Source organism: Moschus berezovskii, chromosome 10 (genome assembly GCF_049115385.1).
Source record: "Moschus berezovskii isolate FMDL1 chromosome 10, NW_MosBer_1.0, whole genome shotgun sequence".
NCBI classification, from domain to species: Eukaryota; Metazoa; Chordata; class Mammalia; order Artiodactyla; family Moschidae; genus Moschus; species Moschus berezovskii.
Window position 1 is genome coordinate 106,228,609 of NC_142469.1, and position 12,910 is coordinate 106,241,518.

The window sequence follows — 12,910 nt, forward strand, 5'->3', positions numbered from 1 at the left end:
GGGAGCTTGGGACTGTTGTCAGGGGAAGATGACACGTAAAAGCAAGAAAGAGAACCAACCCAAAGTCCGGGAGTTTTAACAAGAAGGGGAGGCGGCAACTGTTGTGAAGCAGCAATGGAAAGGAAAGAAGCCCTCATGTCAGCGCCCCTCCCTTCTGGAGAAGGTGTAGGCTGGCAGTCTCTGGGGGACTCAGGCAGTGGACTGGATGGTGGAGTCAGACAGACCTGGATTTAACTTCCCAGATGGCTCACTGCTAAAGGATCCGCCTGCCAATACAGGAGCCACTGGAGAAGCTGGTCCCATGCCTGGGTCGGGAAGATCCCCTGGAGAAGGAAATGACAACCCACTCCAGTATTCTTGCCTGGGAAATCCCATGGACAGAGAACCCTAGTGGGCTACAGTCCATGGGCTTACAAAGAGTCGGATGAGACTGAGCAACTGAGTGCACGCGTGCGCACACACACATACACACACACACACACACGTGTACACAGACACACATGTACACACACACGTGCACACAGACACACACGTATACACACGTGTACACACACACGTACACATGTGTACCCAGACACACACGTACACACACGTGTACACAGACACGCACATGTATATACACACGTACACACGTACACACACATGTGTAAACAGACACGTACATGTATACATGTACACAGACACACATGTATACACACATGTACACAGACATGCAAGGTATACACACGTGTACACACATGTACACACACACATGTATACACACACACGTATCTGATCTTTGTCTGGCCTTGGAAGCAATTCATGGCTCTGGACCATGGTTTCCTTCTTTGGAATGTAATACTAACTCTGCATGAGGCTGTGAGGTTTGTGTAAGATGATTTTTGTAAACCTGACGGTGGTGAAAAGAAACAAGTGATAGACTTTACTTATTTGTGGAACCATCTACCTGTAGTGACTCACCCAGAAGACAGAAGGTTCTCAAGGCCTTTCTCTTTCTTGGGCTCTGTGATCCGTCCAGACCAGATGTGAACCCTGGATCCAAGTGTCCTTCCCCAAACCCGTTCTTATGAGTTGCTGTTGTTGTTCAGTCACTCAGCTGTGTATGACTCTCTGTGACCCCATGGACTGCAGCACACCGGGCTTCCCTGTCCCTCAGTATCTCCCAGAGTTTGCTCGAACTCATGTCCGTTGAGTCAGTGATACCGTCCAGCTGTCTCATGCTCTGTCACCCCTTTTTCCTCCTGCCCTCAAGCTTTCCCAGAGTCTTTTCCAATGAGTCAGTTCACTGGAAGGAGAGCCAACCTGTCAGTCCTAAAGAAAATCAATCCTGACTATTCATTGAAAGGACTGATGCTGAAGCTCCAATACTTTGGCCACCTGATGTGAAGAGCCAACCCTTATAGGTTAGGATGGAAATACTTGAAGGCAAAGTATTAGTTTGTAGGGCTGCTGTAACAGGGTCCTACAAACTGGATGGCTTAAAGAAGCAGAAATGTGTGATCTCAGTTTTGGAGACTAGAAGTAGGAGACCACCATCTGCAAGGTTGGTTCCTTCTCTGAGAAAGTCCCTCTCCAGGCCTTTCTCTCAGCTTCTGTGGGTGGGAGGTAGTATCTCTTTGTGGTTTTTACTTGCATTTCCGTAACAGTTATGATGTTGAACATCTTTCCATGTGCTTGATGGTTACTTATGTTTCTTCTTTGGGGAAGTGTCCTATACAAGTCCTTTGCCCATTTTTTTTTTTTTAAGTTTTCTTTCTTTTTTTTTTTTTTTGATGTGGTCCATTTTTAAAGTCTTTATTGAATTTGTTACAATATTGCTTATGTTTTGTGTTTTGGCCTCTTGGCAAGTGGGATCTTAGTTCCTGAACCAAGGATTGAACCTGCACTCAGTACTGGAAAGCAAAGTCTTAACCACTGGGCTACAGGGAATTACCCTTTGCCCAGTTATGGCATTCTCTTGGCAGCATCTGACAGGGCTGGTCTCCCCCCGTGCCTTCCCATTGGCACCCATTACACTAGACACATCTCTCTCCCCATGCCATAGGCTCTTTTCAGTCTGCTTTTCCAGCTCATCCTCCTCTGCCTGGCTGCCACAGCCTGTGCTGCCTCACAGGTTTCCTCTCAGAGCTCCTTTCCTTCATGCTCCACTCCTGCAGGGAGAGCTTGTCCCTGCTCATGACTGCTGCCATCTCTAAGTACCATTCATATGACGATGACCCTTAAATTTGAGTTTCTGGATCAGCAGTCTCTATGAGTTCCAGATGCCTGTTGTCTAATTGCTCACTTGACATTTCATGTCTTAAGGGTACTTCATGGTGATCCAAACTGAACTTGTGCTTTGCCCCCAACATCCTTCTTCCTCCTGGATTTTCTGCTTTGGTAAAAGGAACCATTATCCATCTGGTCCTCAGAAACCTCAGAATTAGGACATATTGCTTTTCCACCCTTCCTCTTGAGTCTGCAGGTTTTCAGGTTTTCAGTACAAGAAATAACCCTTATATGGATGTCACTGCCATCTTCTATCCATCTTCATACCTTTTTAACTTTACTGTTGTCTTCAAACTCAATACCCATCTCATAAATTCTGGAGCTGACTTGGCTTTTTTTTTCTTGGCATAAGTTATTCACTTCTCTTTGTCTAGTTTTCCCCTTGTCACTCCTCCATTAGATCAGTAAAGACGTTGGCCCTTTATTTTCTAAAATATTTGGCTGTGCTGGCTCTTCATTGAGTGAGGTTCACATGCTCTCTAGTTGTGGTGTCCAGGCTTGGTTGCCCCAAGGCATGTGGGATCTTAGTTTCCTGTGTGTGTTAGTCACTCAGTCATGTCCGACTCTTTGTGACCCCTTGTACTGTAGCCCAAGATGCAAACAAAATGGTGGAGTAGAAAGATGTGCACTCATCTTCTCTTGTGAGAACTACAAAATTACAACTCGCTGCTGAACAACCATCAACAGGAAAATGTTGGATCCCATCAAAAAAAGATACTCCGTGTCCAAGCACAAAGGAGAAGCCCCAGCAAGACGGTAGGAGGAGTTCCACAGAACTGGGGAAACAGACTTTTGGAGGGCACAAACAAAGCCTTGTGTGCACCAGGACCCAGGAGCAAGGAGCAGTGACCCCACAAGAGACTGACCTAGAATTTCCTGTGAGTGTCCAGGAGTCTCTGGCGGAGGCATTGGTCAGCGGTGGCCTGCCACAGGGTCGGGGCACTTTGACCTGACCTTTTTTGGCATGGGACCTTTTGAAGGAGGTCACCATTTTCATTACCTCCACCATAGTTTGGTCTTAGGTCAACAACAGGGAGGGAACACAGCCCCGCCCATCAACAGAAAATTGGATTAAAGATTTACTGAGCTTGGCCCCATCCATCAGAACAAGACCCAGTTTCCCCCATAGTCAGTCTCTCCCATTGGGAAGCTTCCATAAGCCTCTTAAGCCTCTTATCCTTATCCCTCAGAGGGCAGACAAAATGAAAACCACAATCACAGAAAACTAATCAAACTGATCACATGGACCACAGCCTTGTTTAACTCAATGAAACTATGAGCCATGCCATGTAGGGCCACCCAAAATGGATGGGTCATGGTGGAGAGTTGTGACAAAACGTGGTCCACTGGACAAGAGAATGGCAAACCACTTCAGTATTTTTGCCTTGAGAATCCCATGAATAGTATGAAAAGGCAAAAAGATATGACTCTGAAAGATAAACTCCCCAAGTTTGTAGGTGCCCAAGATGCTACTGGAGAAGAGTGTAGAAATAACTCCAGAAAGAATGACGAGACGAAGCCAAAGCAAAAACAACACCCACTGGTGATGGAAATAAAGTCCGATGCTGTAAAGAACAATATTGCATAGGAACCTGGAATGTTAGGTCCATGAATCAGGGTAAATTGGAAGTGGTCAAGAAGGAGATGGTAAGAGTGAATATCAGCATTTTAGGAATCAGTGAGCTAAAATGTACTGGAATGGGCTAATTTAACTCAGGTGACCATTATATCTATTACTGTAGGCAAGAATCACTTAGAAGAAATGGAGTAGCCCTCATAGTCAACAAAAGAGTCCAAAATGCAGTACTTGGGTGCAATCTTAAAAATGACAGAATGATCTCTGTTCATTTCCAAGGCAAACCATTCAATATCACAATAATCTAAGTCTATGCCCCAACCAGTAATGCTGAAGAAGCTGAAGTTGAATGGTTCTATGAAGACCTAGAAGACCTTCTAGAACTAACACTCCAAAAATATATCCTTTTCATTATAGGGGACTGGAATGCAAAAGTAGGAAGTCAAGAGATACCTGGAGTAACAGGCAAATTTGGCCTTGGAGTACAAAACGAGGCACGTCAAAGGCTAACAGAGTTTTACCAAGAGAATGCACTGGTCATAGCAAACACCCTCTTCCAACCACAGAAGAGAAGACTCTATACATGGACAACAACAGATGGTCCATACTGAAATCAGATTGACTATATTATTTGCAGCCAAAGATGGAGAAGCTCTATACAGTCAGCAAAAACAAGACTAGGAGCTGACTGTGACTCAGATCATGAACTCCTTATTGCCAACTTCAGACTTAAATTGAAGAAAGTAGGGAAAACCACTAGACCATTCAGATATGACCTAAATCAAATCCCTTATGATTATACTGTGGAAGTGACAAATAGATTCAAAGGATTAAATCTGATAGAGTGCCTGAAGAACTATGGATGGAGGTTCGTGACGTTGTACAGGAGGCAGTGATCAAGAACATTCCCAAGAAAAAGAAATGCAAAAAGGCAAAAATGGTTGTCTGAGGAGGCTTTGCAAATTACTGAGAAAAAAAGAGAAGCTAGACTCTGATGCTAGGAGGGATTGGGGGCAGGAGGAAACGGGGACGACAGAGAATGAGATGGCTGGATGGCATCACCGACTCGATGGACATGAGTTTGAGTGAACTCCGGGAGTTGGTGATGGACAGGGAGGCCTGGTGTGCTGTGATTCATGGGGTCACAAAGAGTTGGGCACGACTGAGTGACTGAACTGAACTGAACTGAACTGAGAGGCAAAGGAGAAAAGGAAAGATATAGCCATCTGAATTCGGAGGTCCAAAGAAGAGCAAGGAGAGATAAGAAAGCCTTCCTCAGTGATCAGTGCAAAAAAATAGAGGAAAGCAATAGCATGGGAAAGACTAGAGATCTCTTCAAGAAAATTAGAGATACCAAGGGAATATTTCATGAAAAGATGGTCACAATAAAGGACAGAAATGATATGGACCTAATAGAAGCAAAAGATATTAAGAGGTGGCAAGAATACACAGAAGAACTGCACAAAAAACATCTTCATGACCCAGGAAACCACGATGGTGATCACTCACCTAGAGTCAGATATCCTGGAATGCAAAGTAAAGTGGGCCTTTCGAAGCATCACTAGGAACAAAGCTAGGGGAAGTGATGGAATTCAAGTTGAGCTATTGCAAATTCTAAAAGATGATGCTGTGAAAGTGCCACTCAATATGCCAGCAAATTTGGAAAATTCAGTAGTGGCCACAGGAATGGAAAAGGTCAGTTTTGATTCCAATCCCAAGGAAAGGCAATGCCAGAGAATGTTCAAACTACCACACCATTGCACTCATTTCACACGCTAGCAAAGTAATGCTCAAAATTCTCCAAGCCAGGCTTCAACAGTACGTGAACCGTGAACTTCCAGATATTCAAGCTGGATTTAGAAAGAGCAGAGGAACCAGAGATCAGATTGCCAACGTCTGTTGGATCATTGAAAAAGCAAGAGAGTTCCAGAAAAGCATCTGCTTTATTGACTGTGCCAAAGCCTTTGACTGTGTGGATCATAACAAACTGTGGAACATTCTTTAAGAGATGGGAATACCAGACTACCTTTATCTGCCTCCTGAGAAATCTGTGTGCAGGTCAAGAAGCAACAGTTAGAATTGGACATGGAACAATGGACTTTCCAAATCAGGAAAGGAGTACGTCAAGGCTTTTTGTCACCCTGCTTATTTAACTTATATGCAGAGTACATCATGAGGAATTTGGGCTGTATGAAGCATAAGCTGGAATCAAGATTGCAGGGAGAAACATCAATAATCTCAGATGCACATATGACACCTCCTTTATGGCAGAAAATGAAGAATTAAAGAGCCTCTTGATGAAAGTGAAAGAGGAGAGTGAAAGAGCTGGCTTAAAACTCAACATTCAGAAAACTAAATGGAATCCAGCCCGATCACTTCATGGCAAATAGATGGGGAAACAATGGAAGCAGTGAGAGACTTTATTTTTTTGGGCTCCAAAATCACTGCAGATGGTGACTGCAGCCATGAAATTAAAAGATGCTTAATTCTTGGAAGAAAAGCTATGAGCAACTTAGACAGCATATTAAAAAGCAGAGACATAACTTTTCTGACAAAGGTCCACCTAGTCAAAGCTACAGTTTTTTCAGTAGTCATGCATGGATGTGAGAGCTGGACTATAAAGAAAGCTGAGCACTGAAGAATTGATGCTTTTGAACTGTGGTGTTGGAGAAGACTCTTGAGAGTCTCCTGGACTGCAACAGATCAAACCAGTCAATTCTAAAGGAGATCAGTCCTGAATATTCATTGGAAGGACTGATGCTAAAGCTGAAACTCCAATACTTTGGCCACCTGATGTGAAGAACTGACTCATTGGAGAAGACTATGCTGGGGAAAGATTGAAGGTGGGAGGAGAAGGGGACGGTAGAGGGTGAGATGGTTGGATGGCATCACTGATTCGATGGACATAAGTTTGAGCAAGCTCTGGGAGTTAGTGGTGAACAGAGAAGCCTGGCGTGCTGTAGTCCAAAAGGTCACAAAGAGTTGGACACGACTGAGCAACTGAACTGAACTGGAGTGTAGCCCACCATGCTTCTCTGCCCATAAAATTCTCCATTCAAGAATACTGGAGTGGCTGGCCATTCCTTTCTCTAGGGGAATCTTCCTGACCCAGGTATCAAACCTGGGTCTCCTGCATTGCAGGTGGTTTCCTTACCGTCTGAGCCACCAGGGAAGCCCATCTTAGTTCCCTGACCAAGGATCAAATCTATGTCCCCTGCATTGGACCACCAGCAAAGTCCCTTTATTAATAATTATTTAATTTTTTATAAAATGATATTGGCTCTTTAGACAACCTTCTCTGCTCTTTCAGGCTGAAGGTCTCTCCCTGCAGTGACTTCTTGTTTTCTCCAGTTCACTGTGGTTCTCTACAGTCATTTACGTCTGTTTCTTTGATCAGGGTCTCTCTTTACTGAACTGTGGACTCAACAGCCAGACCCTTCTATGTTCTGCTCATTGTCCCATCCTAAGGATCCAGTCTGGTGCCTGGCACATGGTAGGTGCTGCATAAATATTTAGTACATAAATGATTGATGGAAGGAAAACCCCATCATGCTCCCGGCAAACATTTACTTTCATTTTGCATATTTCTAAAAGTGTATTTCAGAGGTTCAGTGACTCGTGCAAACAAATAGAAAAAGGCACATTCAGGGTTGAGATCAAGACCACCACTGAATATAGGAGCTGAGACGGATGGCACCTTTGGTAGCTTGCTGATGATTTCAAGGTGTGCATTACCGATGACCCCCAAATCCAGTATCCTTGCACTGAGCCATGTACTGGTTTCTCAGACCTGTATGTATCTGAAAGGTGTTGTCATATAAATTTCCCTTTTTTCCTACATGTTCTATAAATACACATAAAATACTTTAAGTGCAGTAAGGTTACCTCTTTGAGGTTGTATGTGCATGTTTAGTTTTCTCCAAATGCTCACTCCACAAGGCATTTGGAGTCAGACCTGAATCCTTTGGCGTTCTCCTTGCTCCCTGTTGCTGGTCTCAGGACCTTGAACTCGCTGCCTTCACCTAGGATGCTCCTCTCCCAGCTCTCAGGAGCTCAGTCCTCTGGTCTCGTGTGAAACGTTCCCTCTGCTGAGGGCACCTCTTTGACTTGCACAGGGAAGGGAGCAGTCTTCCGCTCTTCTTTGTTACTTGTGGCATTAGTCATCGACTTCACCTGGTCACCCGTCACACTCTGCACACTCCTGTGTTTGCCTGCTTCTCAGCATTCACTCCCTCTTCTGGAATGAGAGCCCCACAGGGACAGGGATGTTCTTCTCAAGAACTCTTGAGTCCTCAGAATCCAGAAGAGCACGTGGCATGAAGTCATGTACGATACGAATTTGTTCGATGGATAGAAACATTTTTAGGTGGGCATTTGATTCCATTATCCAAGGTGCCTACTCAGTTGTGTCTGACTCTGTGACTCCAGGGACTGTAGCCCGCCAGGCTTCTCTCTCCTTGGCATTCTCTAGGCAAGAGTACTGGAGTGGGTTGCCATCCCCTCCTCCAGGGGGTCTTCCCGACCCAGGGATTGAACCCGTGTCTCTTAAGTCTTCCGCACTGGCAGATGGGGTCTTTACCACTAGCACCACCTGGGAAGCCTAGACCGAGCTGACTGTAATAGAGCCTTGTAAAGGCGGAAATTGTACATGCTGGTAATTCCTTAAAGACCAGAAAGTGTGTGTACACCAGCTGTAACAGGGCCCCACATGGCTCAGTGTCTGTTTGGTCAATCAGATAAACAAGGTCCTCTTGTGTATCATAGAGAACGATCATCAATAAATCATAATGGAAAATGATAGGAAAAATCATATTTTTGTATAACTGAATCACTTTCTGTGCAGAAATTAAGACAACATTGTAAATCAACTATACTTCAGTAAAATAAATTTTAAAAATGTCAAATAAAATCCAAAAGAGCAATCAGGGTCCTTCCCGAGTCTCTCAAGGAAAAAAGCAAATGGAGAAACACCATCCCATCTCACCATGCAGATAAAAAGGTCCTCTGTCCCCACCCCGGTCACTCCGGTGTTCTCTGTGTGGGTGGCGCTGAGCCCTCAGTCACACTTGCCCCCATGGAAACCTACTCTGTCTGCTCCCATCTCTCATGAATGGAGTCAGGTCTTGTGCTTTGAACCCAGGGATGAGCCCAAATCAGAGAATTTATCAGCTCCCCCAGGCAGCAGCATTTCTCACCTGCGGGGGCAAGCTCCAGCCATGACTCAAAACTCCGTTTGTCTCTGGGCCGTGTATTGTCACATCCTGTGTCTTTCTCAAGCTTAAGGTAGAAATCAGCCCGTGAAGCAGCTTCAGAACTGACTTGCCGTCAAGTCCTGCAGCAGTTACCAACTTCTCTAGGGACCTGGTAGGTGGGCCTCCCAGGGCCTTGAGTGAGTCCAGGTGCCTTTGTCATCACTGCCTGTTGGGTGCTCATGGAGAGTAACACTTGCCTGCAGTTTTGTGGGCCTTTCCATGTGGCACTAGTGGTAAAGAACCCGCCTGGCAATTCTGGAGACATAAGACACGCAGACTCAACCCCTGGGTCGGGAAGATCCCCTGGAGGATCATGGCAACCCACTCCAGTATTCTTGCCTGGAGAATCCCATGGATGAGGAGCCTGGTGGGTGATAGTCCATGGGGTCTCAAAGAGTCGGACAAGACTGAAGTGACTTAACATGCATGCTCGCATCTTTGTGAAGAAGGCTTTAGACTCCTTGTTAAGTGAGCTTCCATCCTGCCACTCACGTTGCTACTGGGCCTGAAACATTGAGTCCTGTGGCTGTATTTTCCTTCAAATTGTGACGCTGTCTTTCTGTGTTCTCAGCCACCTTCCTGGCAGGCATGACTCACTTCCGACAGTAGTTCCAGGTCTCTTCCCCTTTCAAGAGGCAGGAAGACTGCCTGTCTCAGACCCTTGGCAGTTGTGGGGCAGAGCCAGCGTGTGTTTACTCCTGGCTTGGCTGACCCCGATGGTCTGTGTTGGAACACAGGTGCTGCGGATAGAAGAAACATGGATTCTGTGCTTCCTCTTGTGAGACTCATCTTCCAATCAGAATCCATCAGCCTCTGTGTGAGTAAAAAGCTTTTGTTTTGTTAGGCACTGAAGACCTGGTGCCGTTTGCTTTAAACTCATAACCTAAGCTCAACTGATTGACAGAGTGTCCTTCCAGTGTTTGGATGCTTTCTGAGAATCATCACGCCCTGGATCCACCCACTTTTGCTCCTTTTCCTTCTTCTCTCAATAATCTTGTGCTGGTAAACTTATGAGTCAAAACATACTCTTGGTCAGGTGTAGGGTAGCAGATGGAAAAAAAAGCACAGCCACAACTCCAGCTTGGTTTAGAAGGTCCAGCCTAGAAAGTAATGTGGAAAATATGACCCGAGCAGAAGTGGGGACTGTGTGGCCAGGGTTTTCTCATCATCAGCTCACATAAAAAAAGAATTTAAAGCAATTCAAGAATTTAGCTGCACTTATCAAGAAAGTATCAGGGAGAGGGGTAGGTAGAGAGTAGGTTCCCAAAGGACAGGGAAAAAGCCCTCACATTTGATTCTCCTGTTTCTGCCACGGTTAACATCCTCCACAGAGAGCAGCTGCTCCCTGAAGCTCTTGTCTTTCTTTGTTTTTCTTCTCGGTCCCTCAAAATTCTGTACCATCTGATACTTGCCAATGTGGCGCTTCACTGTGGTGGATGAATATGCTTTTCCTCTGCCTTCCTATTTTTTTTTAAATTCTTTTCTTCTGCCAGCTGTTATTTGCCCTGCCAATTGAAGAAGAAGAAGGCTGCACATGCTCACATACATTAATAACTTCTGTCTCTGTTGTATATGGACACAAGTATCAAATTACTATGCAAAATTACCATGAATTTATCAGCTAGAATAAGAAAATTTAAACTTGGGACAGATTACAGTAGTTTAGAGCTTGGATCTCTGGGTCCCCAAATGTATTGTTTATTGGCAGCTTGAATTGAGCAGCAAATTAGCCCTTCTGAATATTACAAATGTATTTGTAAAATACAATTATTACTACCCACTGCACCAGGTTATTTTGAGATTTCAATGAGACAGATAGATGATCCATATAAAATGCTTAGGACAGAATATTTCACATGGTGAGATCGCCATAAATATTAGCTATCTCCTCTACTTCCTTCATCCTTTTGGACCCTAACCTATAATATTTTATTCTCTTCTGTCATTTGAGAATCACTCAAGTATATTAACTCAACCTTTCTTATTATAGCTTGGACTAGAGTTTATAACATTCATTTTGCAGATAAGAACATGGATTAAGAAAGGAAAAGAGACCAACGGGAAAAGAGAAAAAGTGCTTGGGAATTAATTTCTCTCACTTTGATTTTAATTTGAGTTGAGAGAATAAACTAACTTCTTGCCTCTACTTCCTTTGAGAATTCCAGTTAACCACCTTTTCTATATTTCTGGCCAGACTAAGCACTTAGTGGGGAGATCTGTGTTCTATTAGGATCAGCATGAAACAATCTGGCACAGTAAAATTCGTGTGGCCCAACCACCACGTTGAATGTGGCTGATGAAATCTGAAAATTTCCAATCATTCTCCTTATGTACCAGAGATGACTAGTGTATTAGTTTGTTCCACTTGTCTTAACTAAGGACCACAGACTGGGTGGCTAAAACAACAGACATTTTTCTCAAAGTTCTGGAGGTTGGAAGTCCAAGATCATGGTGCCAGCAGGGTTGGTTTCCTCAGACGTCTCTCCTCGGCCATCCTGTTGCTGCCTCTCCATGTGCGCTTCCTTCTGAGCACAGTGTCTGCTGTCTCTCTCTGTCTGAATCTTCATGGCCTCTTTCTATAAGGACATCTCCCATATTGGATGAGGGTCCACCTCACATTAACTTCACCCCCTCTTTAGAGACTCCATCTCCATTCTGAGGAACTGGAGGTTGGGGTTTCAACATAGGAATTTTGGGAGAACACCATTTAACCCGTGACAGCTGTCAGTTACAAATACACTTTGCTAACATGGGTATGTGAGCATTTTGATGTGTAAGGAAATCTATTGTTTTTAACACAAAAGACTCTGTGGAAGTTGAATGCCACTGGTAAGAACTTAGGTGACATCCCAGGGAATTGAAAATCACTGTCCATGTGCCATGTGCTGTCTTAGGAAGCTGTGCAAAGTGAAGTTTGTGGTTCACTTTGGTTATGATTTAGTGATCAGATGATGATGTGTTACTAGTTCATGACATTAGCTCAGGAAATTGAACCTGTGATTTTTTTTTCCCTTAATTGACTGTTTTAAGCCTGATTTGAGAGAGAAACTAATAATGCTTACAGGAGAAAACAAACAAACAAACACATACACCATACTCTGAGCCCCATTTAAAGAAGGGGTACAAGTAGAGTGTTTAAGGGGGAAATGTTTTAGTCTACAGAATATTCTAAGACCCAAGCCTTTAAACCTGCTTTGGCCTCAGTATGTCAAAGGGTTGTTTGACATAATTTTTTTAAGAACCTATTGCATATTTTGAGAGGGTTTGACATAATTTTCTTAAGAACCTATTGCATGTTTTGAGAAATCTCCAAGCTACTTTGTTCCTATGGAGCACTATTTCACAACAGTATAGGCTATTTGGGGTTTAATATTTCCTTCTCTTACTTTCCTCCTTGAAAGCAAAAACTAGACCGCTAGGAGCTCAAGCGGTTCTGAAAAGCAGAGGGTCCAAGTTGTGATGGCCGAGGTTGAGTGGGAACAAGGTTTTCTTTATTCCTTTTTCAGTAGGTTCGGATGAGAGTGGAGGCCGAGGTATGGATAATAATGAAGTTCTGTTTATCCTATTCTGATAATCTCATAAGTATGTGAAGATCTTCCGTTTCAGAGTTCAGCGTGCTTTGGGAATGTGGGGAAAGTGGCTGTGATGAGCAGGGGCTGGAGCTCATGACTAGGAAGTGGGGATGAAAGGGAAAGCTCAGCTCCCCCATGAAGCAGAAGGCACGGGTGACCCCGGCTGAGGGCTCAGATGAGTGCATTTCTGTTTCTTTTTGGACCCTGGAAGGTACAATTTGAACTCTTGACCACTTAAGTTG

General features: G+C 44.2%; 1 long non-coding RNA gene across 1 annotated transcript in view; it reads left to right on the forward strand.

The window, feature by feature from the left end:
- The first annotated feature begins 1,304 nt into the window (after positions 1-1,304).
- The window catches only part of LOC148776378 (uncharacterized), a 99,482-nt gene continuing 87,876 nt past the window's right edge, over positions 1,305-12,910 (forward strand). The window contains exon 1 of the long non-coding RNA XR_016038504.1: positions 1,305-1,543. This is a non-coding gene — a long non-coding RNA (uncharacterized LOC148776378). The remainder of the gene's footprint in view (positions 1,544-12,910) is intronic.